The following is a 25281-nucleotide window of genomic DNA, read 5'->3' as shown; positions in this document are numbered from 1 at the left end:
GAGCTTTGTTTGATATAGATAGGTAGTTTGTTCCAGAGTATGGGAAGTCTCTGGGACAGGAATCTATCCCTCCAGCATGTTCTGTTTATTGTGCAGACAAGCTTTAGGTCCCTAGAGTGTGTAGCTCATAGGGATTGGGATTTCTTTAAGTGGAGCATGTCTAAAATTTCTGGGTTTGACATAGCTTTGTGTGTTAGGCAGAGATTGCCTCTGAGTATACGATATGCAACAGAGTAAAGATGCAGTTTTCTGACACGGTCTGCATAGGGCATCTCTTTGAGGCCGGTAATCCTCTTTGTGAGGTATTTTTGTGGTCTATCCAGTTGTTGTAGAAGTCTTGTGAGGTACATACCAAAAGGGGCATTGTACTCTATAATGGGTCTAATGAGTGATGAGTAGAGGGGAACAATGACCTCTTTTTTCCTGGATAAGAAACCTTTTGTGATGAGGTGTGCCACGTAGAAGAATTTTCTGACTACTGTGGCAATGTGATTATCAAAGAAGAGACTACTGTCCACCTGTGGCCCAAGGTCTCTTATCACACTTTCGGTGTTAAGTAGACTACCATCTAGGTGGTAGTTCATGGGTACTGAGTTTTTACCAAAAGGGATGACAATGCACTTTTTGGCACTGAGCTTGAGGCCATGGCTTTGACACCAGGCATCTGTCTCAGCGAGGCTCTTTTGTAGGATGTCCACATCTTTTTGAGTTTTCATTATGGCTCCCAGTTTGAAGTCATCTGCAAACTTCATTAGCCAAAGACCTTCTGTGTTGGCCTGTACTTCAGAGAACTAGATATCAAACAGGAGAGGACCCAGGACTGAACCCTGTGGTACTCCACTTGTCACTGGTCTGAATTTGGATTTGGAGTCTGCTACTTTCACAGTGTGGGTTCTGTCAGTGAGCCAGTTGGCAACCCATCTTGTGACATAGGGATTTATACCTAGTTTAGTGAGTTTATCTATAATTCCAAAGTGGGGGATGGTGTTGAAAGCCTTGTCGAGATCTAGACAGGCTGTGTGAACCTCCTTACCCTCATCTACGGCTTTGGTGACTGCTTCAAAGAAGTCTATCAGGTTTAGAAGACCTGATCTGCCTTTTACAAACCTGAACTGGGTGGGATCCTGAGTGTGGAGATTACCAATGTCTTTGATTATAAGTTCCATGATGATACATTCCATGGCCTTGCAGAATAGGCTCGTTAGGCTAATGGGGCGGTAGTTTCTGAGGTCTGTGGTGGCTCCCCCTTTGTGGAGTGGGATAACTGCTGCTGTGCATCATTCAGTGGGCACATAGCCTGAGGTGAGGCTATGATTGAACATGGTACTTAGGTGGGTGCCAGTTCGTTCTGTAGTTCATGTAGAACACAGCCTGGGATAACGTCAGGTCCCATGGATGCTGTGTTCTTGGCTTTGGATAGTGTGTTTTTTTACCTGTGCAGCCATGATTACAGGAACTTTGCATTCTTCTGGTATAGAGATGGGTCCTTTAGGGGATGACAGGGGGGTAAAGTTAGCACTGAACCTATCTGACAGGATGTTGGCAATATCAGTTGGTTCTGTATATTTAGTGCCATTGTGCTGTAACTCAGAGCAGATCTGAGTGTTGCCATTGAGATTCTTGACATAGCTATAGAATGCTTTGTGGTTGTCTTTAGACTCAGTAGTGATTTTGTTTTCATAATTAGCTTTGGAGGATTTTATGAGGGATCTCAGCTTCTTACTGAGACTGACCAGGGAGTTTCTCCAATTATGGGATTTTATTATTTTTTGCAACAAGTTTCTAATCTTCTGTTGTAGAGTTTGTTTATGGCAGGGGACCACCAGATTGGCTTCCTTTTTTTGGAGGATAGCATCTTGGTTCTGTTAGGGATTGCATGATCCATGCACTCGTGTAAGTGCTTATAAAGTGCATTTGTGTAGGATTCAGCAGTCATACCTCTATTGTCCATCAGCATGGGTGTCATGAAGTTTGCCACTTCTGTCTTAAGAAGCATGAAGTTGGATTTGGAGAAATATTTTACTGTGGTTTCCCTATTGGGGGGTGGGGGAGGGATGTGGATGTCTAGGGTGATTAGCTTGTAGTCGGATCTGACCATTGAGGAATTGACCTCTGGTGTGGAGCACCGGTTGCCCATGTTGGTAATAACCAGGTCTAGGATATTGCTGCCCCTGGTGGGGGTTTGAATAAGTTGATCCATGGCATTGGAATTTATGAATTCCAGAAAATGTTGAGCACAAGAGTTGGTAAATGAGTGGTTTTCCCAGTTAATGGTAGGGCAGTTGAAATTGCCCATTATTAGGGTGTTAGGTTGTACCCTAATATTTTCCAGTGTATTAAGAAATGAGGAGTGGGAATCCTGGGGCATGGTGGGGGATCTGTAGCAAGATACAATTTGGATTGCGGTCTTGCCCAGAGTTAGTTGCACTTGGATAATCTCGGATGCATTATGCTGAGCAACTAGCCTGGAGGTGTGGATATCCTTAATGAATATGGACACACCTCTGCCTTTAGTGTTTCGGTCCAGGTTAGGTGGCCGAAAGGTGTGGTATGAATTATAGCCTGGTAATGCAGGGATACTCTCTGGAGCCTTGAACCAGGTCTCTGTCACTGCACAGATGTCGATGTTCTCCATTTTAAAGAATTCCTCGAGATAGTGCATTTTGAGGTTTAGACTTCTAGCTTGGAGTAGCAATACCCTCAAATTCTTCTTGCCTGTACTTGTTAGGGTGGTGAATTTGTCATTTGAACCTTGCCTAAAAAAGGCACTATAGGGGTGGCTAGAGCCTTAGCCAGTATCCCGAATCCCAGGGGTGACATGTGCAGGCCATCTCTGGCAAAACATCGTGGCTTGTCAATCATGTCATCCCAGGCAGACAGATACTGGATCCCCTTAGAATGACACCAGAAGCTTAGCCAATTGTTGAAGTCAATCATTTTGTCCTTGTACTGTGGGATCATTCTGGGTGATGGCAGAATGCTACTCAGGGCTAATGCCATACTTGCCTGGGCTACAAGATCAGACAGTTCCTCCATGTCCCTTTTCATGTAGTCCAAGGAGGTATGTCCCAGGTCATTCACACCAACATGGACAATGACAGAGTCATATTTGTACTTGTTGTGGAGTGATCTGAGTGCATGCATTATGTGGTGGATCCTGGCACCCAACAGGCAGCTGACAGTAACTTTCTTCTTGTTTAGCCTGGTGAGTGGAACATCAGTGTGCCTGACTATAGAGTCACCTTTGACTAGAGTGTTGGGTACGTTGTTATGCCTTATGGGCTGTGGTTGAGTGGCACACTGAGTTTGTGGGCTATGCGTCATTTGAGTTGTGTTGAGGAGTGGAGGTTGCTTGTGTTTCTGCTTTGGAGGTCCCTGTTTCTTGGGCAGGTTTTTACTGAGAGCCTCCGCAAATGTAGGTGTGTGTTTTGTGTTTCTATGTGTGTGTTTTGGTGGTGTAGGTTTTGAGGGACTATGTGCTGAGTGTGGTGTGGTGCAAGTGTTTACCTTCTCCTCTTGACTGTCTAGTCCAGTCTTGGGTGAAGAGAGCTTTGCTTACAGTTTGGCTATATAAGTCCATCTCTCACAGGTTGTAGTGTTGGGTGGTAGGAGGAGAGGGTTGTCTGTGTACATGAGGCAATTACTACATTGCCCCAAGATGCCCAGATTCATCAGGTAGACAGAAGAAAACACCGGGAGCTGACCCTTAGACATACCTGGATAGGTGCTTATTTCTTAAGTACTAGAAACTGTTTTCCTCTATACAGTGAGGAAAGTTGAGTGCTGTAGTAATTTGTAGCTTATTTAGTGCTTACAATAAGTTCTGAACAAGTGCTGATCTCAAAGAAACAGACTTGAGTGCTGAAACAAAAAACTGGCTAGTTCTAAGAAACAAAATTAAGATAGAAGGCTTTCCTCCAACACAGAGAGGCTTGGGGGCCTAGAAGCCTACAAATAGTCCTGGACACAGCAAATCTATATCCAGGCTAGACTACCCACAGGAAAGGCAGGAAATAAGCTTAGAAATTTTTTTTTTTTTTTTTTAAATGGAAAGAGAGAAAGGAGTAGCAGAAACTAAGCTGATTGGCCTTCTCAAATGTTCTCCCTGTATTGGGTAGAATGAGGTAATGACACTAGACTGGGAGTAGGGTCCTAGATCAAATTTACACTAGATGCGGGCAACTGCAAAGCCACCAACAGATGTTTAATAAAAGTGGACAATTTCCAGTTAATACCTCACACACAGTGAAACTAGCTAGAAAAATATACAGTACACAAAGTGCTATAAATAACAAAGAAATAAAGAACAAAATAAGCAAAAAAACAGGATACTTAATGTTATATATTATAGTTCCAAGTTTGCTCAGTGTCCTTCCTTCGATTAGCTCAGTGTGAAATGGCAGAAACACTCACAACTTAACTTCTTAGGTAACAGAAAGTTGAAACCTGAGACAACTTTTAAGAAAAGATCTAAACATCTAAAGTAAGCAACTTTTAAGAAAAGATCTAAACATCTAAACTAAGCAAATATATTTTCATAGGCTCCACAAATAAACACAAAGCTTAGTAAAACTCTTTTTTTAAAAAGACATGCTGTAGGTGGATTGGACACTCTAAATTGGCCCTAGGTGTGAGTGCGTGTGTGTGTGTGTGTGCCTTCTGTGGAAGGTTGGGCACCGGGCTGGCAAGGTGACACTGTAAAACTCCACTGCCAATCATGAGAGGACAGGTGATCCGCTGTTGTGACCCCTATCCAGGAAAAGCCGAAAGAAGAAGAAGAAGATAACTCTTTTTTTGAAGCAATGGAGATCTTCCTATCTCTGTTACTTTTTTTTTTAAAGGTGTCTCGCTATGTTAAATGGGTTTAACATAGTGAGACAGCTTTAAAAAAAGCAAAGGAGATTTTCTGTTGCTTTTTTTAAAGCTGTCTCGCTATGTTAAACTCCTTTAACATAACGAGACAGTTTGTAAAAAGCAACGAAGATCTTGCTTTCTCCGTTGCTTTTGCCCACAGCTCTGATGTACTGCATAAGCATACGCATACACAATACATCAGAACTGCCACAGAATACCAGACAGCTGTGGAAGGGCAGCAAGGAGGCGTTATACAATACCATTATTTAAGAAAAGTAATTCTTTTTTTCTTAAATAATGTCATTGTATAATAGCAATAACCCACTTCTGGGTGTGGGTAATGCTAGATTTACCCACGGTTGTCTTTGTTTGGCCACTCAGGCTTCACCCTCATGACCAATCCTCACCAACCATTGGGTAAATCCTGCATTACCCACACCCAGGCGTGGGTTATTGCTATAATAATCACTAAATCATCTAAACATCCGAAGTAAGCAACTATATTTTCATAGAATCCACAAATAAACACATAATTAATTTCCCAAAAATATAAAACAATATTTACAAAAATGGGTGCTGCTGCTGCACCCATAGCCACACCCCTTTATTATAAACAAATAAGGGTTGAGATTGTTCTTCAACATTTTCCCAGCTTTGAGGAAGTTAAGATCTCTGTTTTCAGTCACTCACAGTATAGCAAAAACTGATCCATGTTTCTGCTTTCTTGTGGTGAATTTTATAGAATTCTGTCTGTGCCAGTCACATACTATCAGTCATATACTACCTATGTATTGCAGTACTGATTTCATTTCTAAAACACTGCTTGAACATAGGTATCAGCTTGGTTTCCAAACCAAAACATGCTTTAGGCATTTACTAGAGTCATTCCATTTATCAACAGAACAGGAAATGTCATCTTCCTCAATGCTATCTTTGCAACTGATTCCAGAAGATAAAACTTTGATAAAGAGTGCATCGTCACCTGTTTTGAGGCTGCCATCCATTTTAGCAAAGGATACAGGCACAGGCTTTACCTCATGAGTCAAAATGTATTTCATGTTGACGGGATTGCCACCTCAGAAGGAGTTAAAAGTCTAGGTAACCAATTTCTGCTGGTTTTCAATATAGTCTGTCATCTTATTTCTTCTGGTCCTTTACTTCTTACAACAGAAAAAATAAAACGTTACTTTTCTTAGTAGGGTCATACTTGCCATATAGGCAAACAATGTCATCCCTGGATATCAAGCAGTTTTTAACCAATTTGTCTAGTTGTTCCTATTTGAACTATATGGCACCAGCAGTGGGTCTTCAATTGCTTCTGTAACAGTATCTATATTACAAGCATTCCTAATGCCACTACCAAATACAGCAATACATTGCTTATAATAAAGGGGTGTGAACTGCATATGAAAATGCAAACCACAGAAGGTGAATAGTGGGCATATGTGTCAGCCCAATGGGGAGAATGATGATCAAGAGACACAGTAATGGGGTTGCTGTTGATGTTGAGCATCAAAGAGATAAACAACAGAGAAAACTGCCTGGGCCAGAGCAGTTTCTTGTCATTAAACATACAATGGAGGTAAGGCAGAAAGTGACATTAACAGCAGACGATAGACTCCAGTGAAAATGAATTTCTTTTAAACTTTAAACATGATAATAATGTTTAAGTTATATCTATTATGCTTTTCATGAAACAGCATTGAAGACTGAAGTTTTTTGATTTACTCACCACAATAATGTAACATGTTTCTGTTGTAAGGACGCACATTAACACTACTGATTTTATTTGTTCTACATATTGTACTACAGCTAGAAAATTATGGATTATGGGAAGAGACATAATAATGAAAGAAACTTAAAGCAGTTTAAACGTTTTGAGCAAAGATGTGAAGCCAAAGGTAATGCCAGAATAAAGGGGACAATTAAATGATGTACATTTTTCCTCCTCTTCTCTCTTTTATCAGATTATTGTTCTCATGCCTGAAAAAGTGTCAGTTTTATATTTTTCAATATAAAACAATAAGCAATGTCTTTTGAAGTATATTAGATCTCTAGGTTTGCTGTCTTCTCTTGTGAATGTAATAAAAAATGACAGACCAGCAATTGTCTTTTGAGATGCAATTACTATTGGACTAATTACTTGCATATTACTAAGTGTTATCATGGCAGAGTCCAAGAAGAGGAAGCAGATTTGGAGGTGCATTGGCAATATTTGTTGTTGCTATGAGAGGTAAAAGAACTACTCTGGTTATATGTTTGCTGTTTTTTTTTCCTCGAGGCCCACAACAAGAAAAAGATGTCATGTGGCAAACACTGGGAGCTGCAAAGAAAAGTACTGCATATAACTGTTTGTGATGCTATGCTATACTATACTATGATATGCTATGCTGTGCTTATGCCATGCTATGTTATAAATGCTATTTTGACTTTTCTAAGTGGTGTATCCATCTGGAAAAGGTATGTACCTGAAGTTTATTTATTAATTTACTTAGTCCTTTAGCAAGGTATAGACAGGGAACTTATGTATTTGAAGCTTATTTTTTTCTGTATGCATGCTTTCTATTTTTATTGCCTAATAGTTTATTTCTACGTGTGCTAACCTATACGTATTTTTTAATCTGTCTTTGCACTGTCTTTATAATCTTATCATTTAATAATGTTGTCTTTATTATTTATTTGTGGTTGAAATCACAGATTTCAATGAACAATATGAAAGAAGTAAAAATGATTGTTTAATACTCTGCCAGTTTCCATGTTTTTTTATACATTGTTTCATTTTGAAATAACTGCATTACTGGATTATGTGTCTGTAGCTGTATAAACTACAAAAAGCTCAAATAAATTAGGTATTTAAAAGCACATCCTTCCATTAAAAATGTCCACGAATATTACCTTTTCACTAAAAATATCCATGATAACTATGCAAGTGGCATTAAGGGATAAAGCTCTAAGTACAGCTCAAGTAACCTAGGTTAATTTAATGACTCAGTTTCGTGATGGTCAGGGGGGTATGAGTGTGCCTATCCTAGAGGAGAAGGGAACATACCTGGATGTTTCGTAGAAATCAATCAATCGGATAAGTTGGGGGCTCATGGGATGTGTCATACTGCAAGAGAGCAGGGATGAAGATGTGTGATGCATGGAGGCATGGATGTCATCTAGTAGAGCCCATTTCACTCCAGCCCCTCTTGGCAAGATGAATGGACATAGGGGGCAGTGAATTTAAGGGAATACTCTCTGATAGCAGTGGGATGCTGTCCAATGTATTTGAAATCCCTCACTGATCTTAACCATGAATTTGGTGTAGTCCTAGGTAAATGAGGTCAGTAGACCAGGCCAATGAGAATAGGACCTGGGAGGACATGACAGATAACTGTGGGGGAACCAATATTCATGATCATTTTAAAAAAGTGCAGTATTGTTCTCCATGTTTAGTGCTACAGGGAATAATGGCCCTAACAAAGTGAAAAGTCACTCTGCATGTAGTAGCTGGCCTCACAACATCTCTGCATGGTCTATTACTCCTGTTAAACACTGTCAGTTATTATTTCTTACTTGTTCACTTAATTCAACTTCTTCCAACACAAATGCAGCCTTAGTACACCCTCTCAAAAAATAATAACAAGACACAATAGAAAGGTCATTCAAACATATTTGGCAAGCACACAAATGAGTGATCAAATAATCCACACAATTTTACAATATAAACAATTGAGAAGGACATGAAATGCAATAATTCAATCAACATATTAGCAAATATTTTCAGTTGTCAGCTGCTACCAATCAAAGCATGAGTCTAAGTGTTTTGTAGCCAAATTATATATTATGCCCCGTGTCTAGCTGCAGAAGTATATGCTTCAAAATTACAGTTAAGCAACACAGTTGTTTACAACTCTTTAATGTAGTATAAGTTATGACCTTAACATGATTTCGACAAACTTGGTATAAGGTGCATGACGGCTTTCAGGATCAGTGTTAAGTGTCAGTGGTGCAGCAAATAGCACAGTCATCTTTCGTGCAGGTGGATGTGAGTTATAGTCCCACAGCAGGTAGATCAAGTGCTGACACTGCAATGCAGCATGTGATGTTAATCCCAGGTAACATGTACTTGCCTTGGTGGATATAAAAGATCCCACAGCACCTATCAAAAAGAGTAGAAGTTCCCTGATATTCTTCCCATAGTAGTATAAATATTACCTTGGTTCTTCCCTGAAAAGAGGCTACTAGTTTTAGTGGGATTACCTTGGTTAACAAAGGATAACTGAATAAAATAAATCCACTGGGCACTACCTACATGGAAAGAAAGTTACACTGAATATGACAATAAGCAGTCAACTGTTTCCTGAACTATTTACCAAATAGCTACTGCTGTTCTTCTGATGATGCAGTCAAATACAAAGCTATGTCAAATTTTAGTTAAAGTGGTTCATAAACCTGATTAAGCTCATCGATAACTGCATACTATCATACCTCTCAACTGTCCAGATTTTCATAGAATGTCCAGATTTTTGCCTCATATTTTTGGTCTGTTCCTCATAAAAATTTGTGGGTTTCTGACAAATTGCTGAGTATTAAAGTAATTAAATAATGACAAACATTTGAGTTTCAGACTTCTTATCATTCTGAAAATGCATGCTAACATACAACCTGTTGTTCTAGCAACTTTCTAAATTCATAAGATCAATATTTAAAATGTGTTCCAATTTGTGGGCCTTTATCCCCTTATTAATTTTGTCTTTGTCTAGATTTCTTGCACTGAATGGTTCAAAGGTATACATAATATACAACAACGATTTTCAGAAATGATCAAGTAAATCCTGGAAATACACAAACAAGAAACCATATCAAAACATCTGCTTCTGACTCAGAGAATGCATTATAAGAGACTACAACAGATATCAGATATTTAACTGCAATAAAAACAAGAAATTCATCAAACGTTTACAAGTATTTCGGCATATAATAATACCCCAAATGGTGAGCAATATTAGTAAATAGGGTTTGTCTGCCATTGTGTGCATTTACCTACTGAGTGACTAGTTACTTAGCAAGATAATGCTCTTGGGCTACCCCTGAAAAGAGGCTTGTGACTAATGGGGTGATCTAGCTCACAAATGAACAAAACAAAGGTAAGAAATACCAAACTGCCCAGAGATGTTTTAAGTACAAACATTTTAGGTGGCAGCTGCCACAGAGAGGCCCAGTATTCTATAATGCTGCCTAATTTGTATGCAATTATTATGTTTAGAAAATGAGATCACAGGATTTTTAAGAATCGATAATTTACAGAACAAATAGAGAAATATACTTGATGGTGCTAGTTGTCTGTGCCTAACTTCTGCATTTCTGTGCATGCTGAAAATAAACCACACTCTAGTGACATGAGTTGGCGTCAGACCTCTCAATTGCCTCAGTTTTCAAGAAGCATTCTCATTTTCAGGCCTGATTTGCTACTTCACAGGATATTCCTGTTTTTGGAAGTATGTCCCTTTTTCAGGTTTGATTTATCCCTTCACACAAATTGCTGAATCTCCATCATCACATTTGATTTTTGAAGCTATCTGATACATAGAAATCTGCAATATATGACAAATGCACTAGTGGCAACAGTAATTGAAATAAAGGGCAAACGCCTTAAAAAACTCCCCTTTACTGAAGCAAACATAAATGACCTTATGTGGTAGAATGTTGTGACAGAGTTCATTAAAGTCTACATTTTACGTGTGCCTATACTTTCCTATCATTTTTGTCACTCTCTGATTTTTAAAAATGGTTCTGAGTAGTATCCCCCATTTCTATTGGATGCAGGAAGAGTTATGTGCTATCTGGTGCTAACTTTTTATGCTACTTAGATATCCACATTTTAGTTTCTGTCACTATTTTCAAGGGACTGTTTCCTGTTTCGAATGTCTGCAGGTTGACAGGTCTGGTAGGCTTTTAAAACAATTTAGAGTGTTGTGGGGTTCAGCTGTTGGCATACAGATGCATGGGTTAGAAAACATTTTATTACTTGTGGTAAAACAATTGAGGATTATCCTACCACATTTCTTACCTGTTCATGGTGGATTACTGTACATATGTAATACTCAAATATTTTAATTTGCACCTTTTTATCTTCTAGGCAAGGCATATTTTACTCTTTAGGAATATGTACTTTGTTTTGTTTACAATGATACATTAAGACATGATATCTGTAAAAATACAAGTTCACCAATCAGTATTCATTTCAACTTTTCGCGTTAAAAATTTTATTATACCCACTTTCACTTTCAGCATTGACCCTAATTCTGGATGTCACCAGGAAAGAAAGTGTCACAGCTTTCGTATTTTCTTCTTTTAGACACATTGATTTCCCTCTGTTTAACCCACATTTTAATCTTTTTGCTAGTCTAGTTGTATGTTAAGAGCCCGCCCAATACCCTTGGGTAATGACAGACAAGATGGACATTGCAGACAAATAATGGCCCAACCTGTCTGTGGTTTTGTAAGGTCAGACACTACAAGTAAAAGGCTCCTCCACCCTGGAAAGTCTATTATTTCCCTCTGATGTCAGCCTTGGTTAACATTATTGCACTTACCAAATAGCCACTGTGCTTGTTTTAGCTGACCCTTTAATGTCTGTTCTTGTAACTTTTAAAGTACACTGTTCCTTTGAGTTTTTGAGGAAAATAGTCACTCTCCCTTTCCTATGGCACTAGTCCTTCAAAGCTTTTGCTAATATTGTCTTTTGAAGGTAATAGTAGAAGTGATATATGGAACAATGGTATGCGCATTCATTTCATGCATTTTAATATGTATTCATATTGATATTTGATATTAGCCCATATAGACATACTTTGCTATTTATCTGAGATTTTCACTGTTGTACTTATCTCATGTTTTTTTTATTTTTAGAATATAAAAATTAAACAAATACAGAAAAGTTTTCTCAATTGAAATGTTGACTTTCACTAAGCTTTATGCAAAACAAGCCATCAAATATACCACTGACTGAAAGATTAATATATAAAGTAAACTATTTTTCCTGGAAAATATGCCTTTTCTAATAAAAGCTTTTTCCTTTCTCTAACCCAACAAATCTGTAACTTACTTCTTTTGCAAATCAGGTGTATTAGGCCTCTGCAAGCTGGTAACTGACAGGATTACTAACTAGTATTGTCTCTTTCTTCTATAGTAAGGTAAAATGTTGATGCTTTGAATAAAGTTAAATAAGATAAAAAGTTCATTTATCTTGGCTTAGTGATATAGAGGGATGGAGCCATGACTGTGACTCTGGTCTGTGTTTCAAGTATCAGTCCCAGCCCGGGACAAACCTGACATGTAGACAGAGGAGTGATGAGGCATGTCTTACTTACCTCTCTTAGGGGAAGGGTAGGTTTTACATGTTCTCAGAGGCACACAAGGTGGTGCAGTCTCCATAGTGGAGACACCACTGCTCATGCCATGGGGGAGATAAAGGGCTGCTTGGAGAAAATGTCCTTTGCAGAAGTCAGAGAAGCATTCTGTGATTGGATGTCCCATACATTTTACATCTTGGACATAATTGTGCACATACTGTTGCAAGGCAGGTCCACCCATGCTAGGATACAGTATGACAGACAAAATTCATGCAGATGATCTACATCTGTCTCCACAGACTGTAGCCATCATGAACCTGACCATGGTCAAAGTCACAGTGCTACCAGTTCCACAGCAACATGATGTGTAGGGGTGACTAAAGGCAGGAGAGGCCATCATCGGTGTTGTACCAGGCACAGCAGTGGCACGTCTTATAATGGACACTGATCACAGTCTAGCAACATACCTGTTTCTATCCAGGGTTATGATACTACATGTGACACTCCTGGAAGAGGCAGCATCTGTGGGCAGGGGGACACATAGGATTTGCACTCCTCTCCCATGTATACCTTACACCTGAGATTAGACCAAGTCACATTGCTAAAAACTCTGTGGAGGTCATTACCCAGTATACTCACACACACACAAACACACATGAAACTAAGAAGCTGCACATGTTCAAAATGAAAAAAAAATAAAATGGCAAAATACAAATCTAAAACACTTTATTGATACAAAATAACTGGTAGTAAGCTCTTTTGTTCAACAAAGAACTTCATCAAACCAAGTTATAAAACTGAATCAACCATTCATATAGGATCTCAACATATCACATGACTACCACACACTAATGTATTAACCCTTTCTTTTGCAAGACAACTTTAAAATTCTCGATCATGAATACCTGGACTTGCACAAGCATTCAATGTAATCTGCCAACAGTATTCCTTCCAGTCCAGTTTTTCTTCATTGTCCCATCTAGTGTTAAATCCTAATACCTGATCCAAAATAGCAAACTTAAAAACGATAGTCCCTATTTTTCCTGCATGACAATAATTGACATGCTTAGCTAAAGCATTTGTCAGTTCTTTTTTCCTCTATAGCTCTTATATGCTTCTATATCCTAAAATGCAACTCTGTCATGGTTCTCCCTGCATGAAAAGCAGAACAAAGCTGACATAATGCAATATATACTACAAATTTAGATTTACGATTATACTTATAATGTAATTTAACTACACAACTCCTAGCTGCTATTATGACTGTCTCACATTCCAAACATACCTACAATAATTGCAACTATTACATTTAAATGCACCTTTCTCCCCACATTTCTCTTTCACACATCTATAAAAATATTCCTTTAAATTCTTGCCCCTTCTAGAAACAAAAAATGGAACATCATCTATTATTTTCCTCAGCCCTTGACAATTCATGAGAAGCTTCCAATTGTTTTTTATTATTTCCCAATATTATTTTCATCCACTGAATTCTTAATCAAACATGCCAAAGGAAAATATTTTTTTCTTATTATACTTAGCAGCTGAGGCAAGATTCCCATTTAGCAAGGGCAGGGCACCACGGGATACATGCAAAAGCATGCCTTCAGCAGTCAAACACATACTACTCAATGATTCAGGTGCACAGTTATATACACTGTCTGTCACACTTTTTGGTTTTGACTAGGTGTCATAAGCCATGGTTCTGGAGCATATCCAGCACCATCAAAATATGCCCCTGTAGGAAATCACTGTTAACCAACTAATGCTAAAAGTCATGCATGGCCATATGTGAGAGTCATGGTAACTGTCTGGTAGGCTGTCAGACACATTGTAATGATACTCTGTGCATTATGGACCACCTGTCAGTTAATGGAGTGATACCCTTTATGGTCCGCATACCTTTTTTACATCACAATGTGCACCATTGTTTCAATGTGGGTGCAGTCCATGGGCCGTAACACCTCAGGGAAATGGTCTGTTTCATAAACTTCCTGCATGGAAACCACATATTATCTACCACATAATATTGCATTGAGAACTGATAGAGTATTCTCAAAGCAGGTGCCTGAGATACTTTCACTGTGTCCCCTGCTGGTTGCTGAATGATCCCTGTAGTTTGTTTACATAAAGCGATATATAGAGGTACCCATGAGTGTATGGGCCATCAGATGAGAAAGATACCTACCAGTTCCTGTATGGTGTCTCTATCTACAAAGAAATGGTCTACAATATTGGTGTCATCAAAGCCATAATAATATGTACTATGTGGAATTGGATGTCACAGCTTCTCTGAAGGTGACAGTGTAGGTGAACATGACCTCTAGTGGCATTAATAGCCTGTTACATATACACATTCACTAATACTGTGACAACGGAATGCCTAGCATATTTCTGGTTATCTTTCTCCCTTTTACTTCACCAAAGTTACAAAAAGATTGAACAAACTCCTCTTAACTTACTAGTCCCAGTAATCTTTGGTTTTGGTTTCTGTACCACTCTAGAGACTTCATTGCTATTCCCCTGAAACATGTCTATAACATCAGCTTCACAACTAACACCTTTACTTCAGTATGGAACACTACCTTTGTGAGATTCATATCCATGGATCTTAAACTTATTTCCAGCAGCCACTTCAGACCTATCTCAATGCTCTTTAAACTGGGTAAAATACTGCAGAAGCTAATTTGCACTTAAATGACTGCCTAACTGCAAAATACATCTTACTCTTCGAAGAACAATACATATTTTGGACAGAAAAAGTACTCTGACTGCACTATGGGCCCTAACAGACAATATATTAACCAACATGGAGAATGGAAACCTTAATGGTGCTGTGTTCATTGATCTTACTAGTGCCTTTCATGTGGTTGACCACTCCATATTACTCACATACCTAATAAACATTGGAATTTGTCCTGAAGCCACTCCATGCTTCAAAGAATTCCTGGCCAACAAACTTTTTAAGATAAAGATAAGGCACCTCTATTTTTGACTCCACCTATACATGCACAGATGTTCCACAAGGTTTTTTTCTTGCTCCACCTACTATTCTCCATTTGTATAACTAAACTTCCTCTATATCTATGCTGCCTACACCTATCGTACTATGATGACATATTCCCCTACAGAGGCAGTACCTCCCATCAAGCCATTTAAACTCAACTACAATATGATCTCTTTGATCTAACCATGTGACCTATGTGCAAAAAACTTTGTTCTAAACCCTAAGAAAAACAAATGCATTCTCTTTGCTACTAAGAAAAGACTTTGTACTGCCTCTTCCTCTCTTAACATCTGTGATATCAATACTTTTTTTATTGAAATTATGACCTCATTTAGATACCAAGGAATTTGGCAAGACTAGTCCCTCAGCTATCAAGAGCACATTCAAAAACTAAGATCCAAAACTAATTACCTTTTACTCTGGGCCACGAAAATCTCTCATTGTTTCTTGGGTCTTGTCACCGCAGCCATAGGCAAATGTATCCTACTTGTTCAACTCGAACGTGGCCTTATAAAATACATTTTGCTGTTTTATTAACAATTCCCATCTGAATGAACACTACTGCTTCACTTTTGTTAATGTTTCCCTGTATAACCTAGACCCAGCCTCCTACATGCCTATATGGTTACCTATTTTTCAAACTACTCCAAGATACTTTATCTCCTCTCACAATGAAACTCATTGCAACCAGCTCAAACTACAGCCTCAAATAATATATAAATACATCTCTAAATAAATCTCTAAATACATCTGATAGAACTGTGTTATATAGCTCAAGATTTCACTGTTCTTGCCTCTAAATGGTGGCAATCTATCACTTATAACCTCACCTACCATACAAGCTACCCAAAATTCAGGCAAGAATTCAAACAGTTCCTGATTGGATAACACAAATGGATGTTCATAGCTTCATAGGCAAATGCAAGGCTAGCCAATAACCCAAGGTCAGAATCAAACTCTGTACTTTGCATCTGTGAGATAAAAACCATAACCATTATGCCAAACTCTGCCCCCTACATTTTTGAGTTTGCTGGATTAAAAGCCTGGCTCACCTGCATAGACCTACTGCCACAGGAAACTGGGGTCATTACCTAAGAATGAACTTTTCCCTATGAGTTAACACCTGTTTCTTTCTGATTGGCTCCTACTCTGTACTGTATCAGTTATATCTAAGCCTTGTTTACTATGTATGTGCTTGTCAAATAACAGGCACAGCTTTTCTATCACGACTATGCTTTCAGACATCAGTCACACCATCTTGTAAAACCCTGGGGAACATGTAACTATCAGTCTTTGCCTTTACTTCAGTTTCTTTGTAAATATTTTACTGTTCTTTTGCTTTCATGCCTATGTACACTAGAGTCCCTCTTATCCGGTCTCCCTTTAACTGGGCTCCTTTTTTACCGGTCATATTTTCGTCAAGATTTTTTCCATGAATCAAATTTAATTTGTCAATTCTAGGAAAAAGTACAGTGCACTGTATTGAGAGACAACATATTACTTCATCCAGAAAGTAAAATAAAGTTAAATAAGAGCACTGGTAATCAATATGAAGTATATACATAATATACATATAATTTTTTTTAATCTGATTTACAACCTATAAATGCTATTTTGCATGCTTTTTTTGGATTAACCAGCCATTAATTTATCCAGCCTAAGGTCCAGACCCAGCAAGACTGGATAAGAATGTAAACTGGGCTGAGCCTAGAATTGTTCATTCTGTGCTTAGATCTCTAGCCTGGTAACCAAAATGTAAATAAATATTTCCAGAATTACTCTGCATGCACTTGAGGTTACTGCTGAAGTCATTAACACTAGTGTTGGTGCTTCACAATGAACACAGTGTATATATGTTTCTTCGTTGTTACACCAATTTGTTTTTCCTCAACTGCATGAACATAGCATCCCATTTTAATTCTGTAGTTTATTAGCATCAGATTGTACAGCCAGTATCCTACACCATATGCATTTCTACTGCTTGGCGTCTGACATTCATACTCATTATGTCTCAGAAATGTACAGACCCTGCTTCTGCTGGTCATTACATACAACTGCCTACAGCAATGTGTCAGATGTTTCTGAATCCCAGAACTAGTGCGCTCACCACAAATGCTGATATTTCCTAGAATTAACAACATTTTTACATGAAAATTTCACACTATGAAATGCACAGAGAGTCTTAATGTCAATACAATACTTTGTGTAAAAGTTCGAACACAGAAGTAAAAATGTCACCTGACTTGTACTGCTAGACAGAAAAATGTGGCTTTATAAGTAAAGTAAATGTCCATTGTATCACAGACAGGAACCATAATAGCCCCAGATGAAGTCTGACATCTAAGTATAGGTCATACATGTCTTAGTATGGAAGGTAAAGTGGAAAAAGTAAAACATGGCAAGGTCTGTGCTACAGAAGGATTATGCTTTTGCCGTAACCAAGATGATCCACATTTGATGTTCAGTTAGTGGTCTGGGACTGACTAACACAGACACAGAAGGAAAGCCATGATGAGATGCAGCCTGTTTATTTCTGTGGGTTAGGAGGATTTGAGATGTGCATCCCAGAGCATGTGTACTATCACAGACCTCCTCTAGAGACCAGGGCAGTCAGTGCTGATCATAGACTCACTTTGTGAATAATGACAAAAAGGTCAGTTAGAGAACAAGGGTATAACATGTCTAGGCTTGTAAAGGCCCTAGGGCCATTAGCCTAGTAACCTCCTATGAACTTATGAGATACGATGGTATCATCTACTAACAGTAGGGGGAGGGGAGCAGAGCATGTGGGAATAATAAGAGCAGCAGCCCACATCATGCCAATGGAAAATGGAAAACTAGCACCTTGAGTCCTCTGTCTCAAAATGATCCCTCTGTATTTGCCGTTTGGGTGATGGTCATGCAGCAAAGGATCTTGAGCAGTGATGCCGATTGCTATTGGGGATAGGGTGCACAAAGTGATGTCAAAAAGTATGGCATTATTTTCTAAGGCATTAAAATCAATTATATGTTAATAGGGATAAGCATGATAAATGCATATATACAAGTCAAAGTTATTTTAAAGTTCTATAAGGTTAATATGTGTAAGTTATACCTTCAGTGAGGTTGATATATTTGAAAATATGCATGAGATAAGGATATAACTGAAGTAAAGCAAGATAGATTAAACAGTTGAGGGGTAGTAACACAGTAATATGTCTGTTTTAACTTGAAGAACAACATTACCATGTAACAAAGCATAAAAACATAGGTTACAAGTGTAGTAAGATGGCCACTTGTGAAAGATAAGGCTGTGTCATGCTTAAAAAGTTGAGATTTTCTTTATAACTTATGCCACTCCATTATGCAATGACAGCGGAATGATTTCAGCTATCATCCTATCAGCAGACAACACCAAGAAGAAACTATGAATATATTCAGGTACTGTTTCCTACAAATCCATTTTGAGCAATTTTCTTCTAATATTTTCTTTTTTCACTGTCCTATAGACACATAGTAAACTGAGGCGTGTTTTTTTTTTTTAATTTGCACACGCTCTGACCTAGCCAATAGCCTCCATCATATTACAGTAAGGAGTTTTTTTTCAGCTTTTCTCTTTTTCACCTTGAGACTGCACTGAGCCATTCTGTTCACAAAGCACATTGTCTTACAATGTTGGAATATTTCAAGTTGATACCTCCCAATTCTAACTACTAAAATTCTGTCAGATTATATTAGTGGTAAACTCCATGTAGCTGAATTTTATGAAATAATTAAACCAAAACATGCAAAGCTTAATTCTAACAAGTTTGAGTACATATCAGCTTTTGCAGATGCCAATGGGATACCAGCAACATTTTATTTACAGACATTCTAAAATGGCTAATAAAGCAATAACTGATGAGTGGGTGTGGTATATTAAGGATTTATCCACGATTGGTGTAGTTTGATCATGAGTTTGAAGCTTAGTTACACCCTAATTAATTAACTATCTAATGATGCAGTGAAATAGCTGTAGGTATATAGAGGAGATAAATAGGAATAAGTAACCAAGATGGCCTTGATGCTGATACCGGCCTCTAAAATAATTAGTAGAGAAGGCTAACTTAATTAGTCAAGAGGGTCTGTGCAATGGAATGAAGCACAGACACGGTTGGTACAGAAAAAATCAATACTACACGGTGTAGACAAAGAGTTATAAACATTAATTATGTCTGTTCATAAAAATGCTGTTTGCAGGTACTGATTGTAACTGTTTATTTACTTATTGCTAACTAGGTAAGCTCAGTGGACACACATTTTCAGGAATGGCCAAGGATCATTGTATAGTTAAGTGACTTGTTCAGAGTCACATAACTGGTAAAAGGAAAATTAAAGAATCAAAACGGGAACTGCAAGAAGTAGCTTGCTAACAGTTCATAATCTTAATCCTCTGCACTGATTGCCTAATTTCTACAGATAAGGTACTTTTATTGTCTAATCTCTTCAGAGCCATCCATCTATCCACAAACCTTTTTCTTATTTTTGTACATGAGATTTGGGTTTCACTTCAGTAGTAACAATCATCTGGAGCCAAGGTTTACACTGCCATGTGTCTAGCCCTGTCACAGTAGTTCTTTTACCCCATACACTCAGACACACACACATATGCACACACACACTCCTATGGCCTATTTAGAGTGTCTAGTCCACCTACTGCATGTCTTTACAATGTGGGAAGAAACCCCTCCAAATAAAGGAAGGATATGCAGACTCTGCACAGAAGGTACTCCAGCCAAGAATTGAACTGAAGAACCTCTTGCTTTGTAGCGACAATGCTATCCACTGTGTCTACAGAAAAGACACTTCTATAGTCTGATCTCTATAGATAAGGTAATTGTATTGTTTAATCTCTACAGAAAAAGTACCCATATTGTCTAGTCTTTACAGATAAAACACTTCTATTGTCTAATCTCTACAGATAAGGCACTGCTATTCCTAATATCTTCAAATAAGTGCTTCTATTGTCTAATCTCTGTAGATGAGGCACTTCTATTGCCAAATATGTACAGATAAGGTATTTATATTGCCTAATCTCTAGAGATAATGTACTTTTATTGTCTAATCTCTACAGATAAGAACACTGACAAACGCCCCATGTGACTTTGTGCTTTGTCTGTATGTCAGTATCTTTAGAAAGGAGTTAAGAGAGTCAGGTATGCCTGAATAAAACTTTAAAAAAGTGAGGATGGAACAGTCAAAGTAGACGACATTGTTGACTGCATGAATTAGAGGATAAGATGAGGATTTTAGAAATCAATAAGATGTGTTCCCAGTGTGATATTTCTGCCAATATACACATCTGATATTCCATTAAGCAAAAGGAAAGCGTGAATATAAATAAGGTAGGCATGAATTCACAGAGAAAGAGATCAAAGGTTAAGTTCATTTAACAGTTAGTTCTCTGGAGTACCTAAAGTATCTAGATTGGGTCAGGTCCATGAATAATAACAGGATGGCCTGCCTAAAAATACACAGCTCTAATGGATGTTATGAGTTAAAATAAAGATGGGGTAAAGGTAGAGAACATTTCTCTAATATTCCATGGTTCATACATATACTATTAAACAGATAATTGTGTAAATCTAGAAAGTCCAAATTTTTTTTCAAAACTGATGCTCAGATATTTAAAAAGTTAAATGTATTTCAGTGCTCTCAAAATAGTTTTATTTATTTATTTATTTATTTATTTATTTATTTATTTATTTATTTATGTGTTTGTTATTTGTTTATCTATTTTTTTCTTTATTTACTAGGATGTTCTGATTGGGGTTTATCCCATTTTCAGTGGAGGCCTGAGGAGAAAAGCTCTACACATTAGGCAAGTACATTTAAAGACAAAAAAAAGATTTTTTTGTAAAATACATTGAGTTTACATGAAAACACAATTATATGATTATATCTAGAATACATTATATAACATATGGTAACCTATGAATTTAAGGAAATACATTTTTTTTCATGAGGTAGCTGGTTGCAGAGAAATTACACAGACAGTTGCTGTATTATATAATATGCTTATACAATGCATATACAGAGAAGGGCAGCAAAGGATTTAACAGAAGGTAGAATGTAAGAGAAGTAGTTATATGAGGCATTAAGTAGATTGAGGTAGAAGTTATATAGACCTGCATTAAGGAAATTAAGGTAATGGTAGTTGTGACACCCCTGCACTGGCCCAGTAATCAAGGAGCCTCAATCCTCACCACTATCACGAGTGAGGGATATACACATTGGGAGGATGACAAGTACACATGCAGTAAAGTGCAATATCCCTTAAGAGCACACAGACATCACAGTCAGTCTGAGGCTGCATTCTCCCTCTTTCTTCAGATCCCAAATAAGACTCCCCAATGATGTAGCTATAGGGTTAAGATCTCAGATGAGGGGTCAAGCCAAGACCTCCAGCACCCTCTCTGTCCAACCAGTGCTTTGTGTACCTGCCCAAGTAGCTGACATACACATACACACTTTGAGATTTGATTTATATACAAACACACAGACATTCCTGGGGAAGGTTGGCACAGGTTTACTAGCTATGCTCCCTTCTGCCCAGACTATAAGGTAGTTATCACTGCCACCTACCCCTACTTATCAGCTACCTAAGGCCCTTACAAAGGGTGACCAATCCTACTGTGTAATTTATTTATTTATTTACTGACATTTGATAACTGGGTTGGTCCAGCTGGGCCAGAGGCCCGTTTTTAGTGGAGACCCGAGGAGAAAAGCTCCAGTTACATAAAAAATTAAAGATTACATAGGTAACAAATAGCAAGTAGCAATACTAAGTGACACTCCCAAAACACGTTAGTACAAATTTGGACATAATCAAACATATTTAGCTTACCGTAAGAAAGAAATCACAATGAAACAAATAGATGAACTTTTTGACATATGTACAAACACGTTATATACAAGTGATCAGATTTTTTGCCTAGGTTTCCTAGGAAGGTATATTTGCATACAAGAACTCAGAGTGAAGAAACACCATTAGATAAAAGGGAATTAGGTAGGTTCTAAGCAGAGACAAGATTTATGTACTGTTACTATTATCCAAATGGTAACTGTGATCAAGACTTTCAAGGCTATTTAGGAGTGGCCTCATAGCTTAAATATCCTTAAAGAAACAGCCACAATTAAAAGGTTTAAATAAATTTAATAATAAATAATAAAAGACCAAGACAATACTCAAACAACACAGTAACTACAGAGTTCAGAATCACAGGAAATATTTTAATTCAACATTGCGGGACAGTCTCAAATGAATACAGAAAACATCTAAACTAATCTTTACTATAGTTCTATCTATATCTAAAAGACACTATGCCTAAATCTTACCCACAGAGCAAGGAAAATGTAGATGAGTTGATGTTTTTGCTAGGTCCAAGACAAGATACAAACTGGAGAGACTTTCTCTCTGAGAGAGTACTTACATTAATATAATTTAATAAATTAATATTCAACATTACTGCTGGGTAAGCTCGGATGACATCACTCTTTGTCACCTGACTTCATTTCCCAGGCTAAACAGATATTTACATATCTCTCAGAAGTATGCAGCTGCTACAAAGTTATGGAGCAATAAAAACACTTTTATATTTAAAAACCTAGTAATTATTTATGTTTCAAGACAATAGAAGAACCTCTAGCTCTAGACAATGTGTCTGCACTGAGCTGAAACTGAGAGATAACAGAATAGTAAAACAATTTCCACTTAATTTCTTGAAGTTTTGCAAGTTAACTATGTATGTTCCAGCTTCCACTATTAAAACATACATTTCCACAAGTATATAGTTTATATACATTTCTGTTCTTTTCTAGTATACTGTGGTTACATTCTTGAAGCTCAGCACATAACATGCAGTTCTCTTACATTTGTAGGACAAGCATCTGAATCATATTACTATTCACAAGTGACATATGATTATTTACAAAATTTCAGATAGCTGGGCTGGCAGTGTCACATTTCTATATGAATCATATTAATATTTTCAAGTGACATATAATTATTTACAAAAATCCAAATAGCTGGACTGGCAGTATTTCCCTGGTGTCACATTTCACCCCTCCCAAAAACCCAAGCTAGTTTTTCAAGTGAACCTTGAAAAACATTGCTTGAGAGGATTGAGCCTATCTGGGAATACCTTACCCCATTCCCTGTCTTGAGATTCCAGCTGCCTTGACATTGCTGACCCCAGTACCATGCTTCATGGTCCCATCATATGCCTGCAACACTAGGCTCCATCATAGAAATTTGGAATTTTCCTGGCTGGCTCCTGGTAGCCATAGATCACCCTCAGACTCTTCCAGCCTTGTAATACAAACTCTTAACACAAGGCCCTACCTGTCACGGTAAGGTTACATCATGTTAACATGGTATAGTTTGTGCCACTGCCTCCTGCCTCCTGCCTAGCAGTTATACCATGCAGTTAACATCACTGACCTTCCTTACCACCTTATCGGGTTCCTTCAAAGATGCCTGCAGCTTGTTGTGTCTGACAGGAATGAAAATCATTACCTGCCACCTATAGCACAATCTCTAGCTTGAGTATGCCTGTCATACAAGACCTCTTTCTGCTGTTAGGTTTCTGCCAGGTTCTCCTGGGCCAAGTCCATGAGTTCCCTGAGCTTTGTCCTGAGGTTTAGGACATACACCACAACAGACTCCTTGTGGGATTCACACTCACCCTCCCACTCATCTCGAATCAAGTCCAGAGACCCCTTCACCCTATGCCCATATAGCAACTCAAAGGGTGAAAAACCTGTGGATTCCTGGAGCACCTCTCTGTAAGCAAACAACAGATTGGGCAACTATTTCTCCTACTCCCTCTTAAACTGGTCTGCAAATGCCCTTTGCATAGACTTGAGTGCAGAGTTTAACCTCTCAACAAGACCATTAGTCTGGGGATGGTAGGGGGTGGTCTTTAGTTGCTTCATCCCACAGTACTTCCACAGACAAGCCAGTAGGTCTGACATGAAATTGGCACTTCCATCAGTCAGTATATCCTTTGGAGAACCTACCCAGTTGAAAATCTCTAACAAAGCATTTGCCACCTTTTCTGCTTTAATGGGGACAGAGCCACCACCTCAGGGTATCTGATAGCCTAATCTACTACCACTAGACTATACTTTTTTCCATGTGGAACTTGGGGTACTCAGAGACCTCACAATATCCATAGCTACCTTCTGAAATGGCTCCTCAATTACAGGCAAAGGCATAAAAGGAACTTTCAAGGTCCTACAGTACCCTATTACATCTCTGGAATTCCCAGGCCAATAGAAGGTATGCAGAATAAGTCCCTGTGCCAGTAGCTCTTTCACACACACACACACACACACACACACACACACACACACACACACACACACACACACACACACACACACACACACACACACACACACACACACACACACACACACACACACACACACACACACACACACACACACACACACACACACACACACACACAGACTTTGATATTTGATTTATATACAAACACACATACATTCCTGGGGAAGGATGGCACAGGTTTACTAGCTATGCCAGCTTCAGCCAAGACAGTAAGGTAGTTATCACTGCCAACAACGCCTACTTATGAGCTACTTAAGTCCCTGACAAAGAGTGACCAATCCTACGGTGTAATGTTACTATTATCCAAATGGTAAGCATTACCAAGACTTTCAAGGCTATTTAGGAGTGGCCTGTACAGTGTCACCAAATACATATGCAAGTACTTTAAGAGCTTAAATATCTCTAAACAAACCAGTCACAATTAAAAGGTTTAAATATATTTAATAATAAATATAAAAGAACTAGACAGTAACTACAGAATTCAGAATCACAGGAAATATTTTAAAACAACATTGCAGGACAGTTTCAAATAAATACAGAAAACATCTAAACTAATCCCTACTATATTTCTATCTATACCTAAAAGATACTATACCTAAATCTTACTTACAAAGGAAGGCAAATGCAGATGTGTGGATGTTCTTGCTAAGTCCAAGACAATAAAAAAACTGCACAGACTTTCTCTCAGAGAGCGTTCTTAAATC

Source organism: Protopterus annectens, chromosome 2.part0, assembly GCF_019279795.1.
Source record: "Protopterus annectens isolate FY-2018-M chromosome 2.part0, PAN1.0, whole genome shotgun sequence".
NCBI classification, from domain to species: domain Eukaryota; kingdom Metazoa; phylum Chordata; order Ceratodontiformes; family Protopteridae; genus Protopterus; species Protopterus annectens.
The sequence above is the reverse complement of the archived record's forward strand: the minus strand, read 5'-3'. Positions refer to the sequence as shown.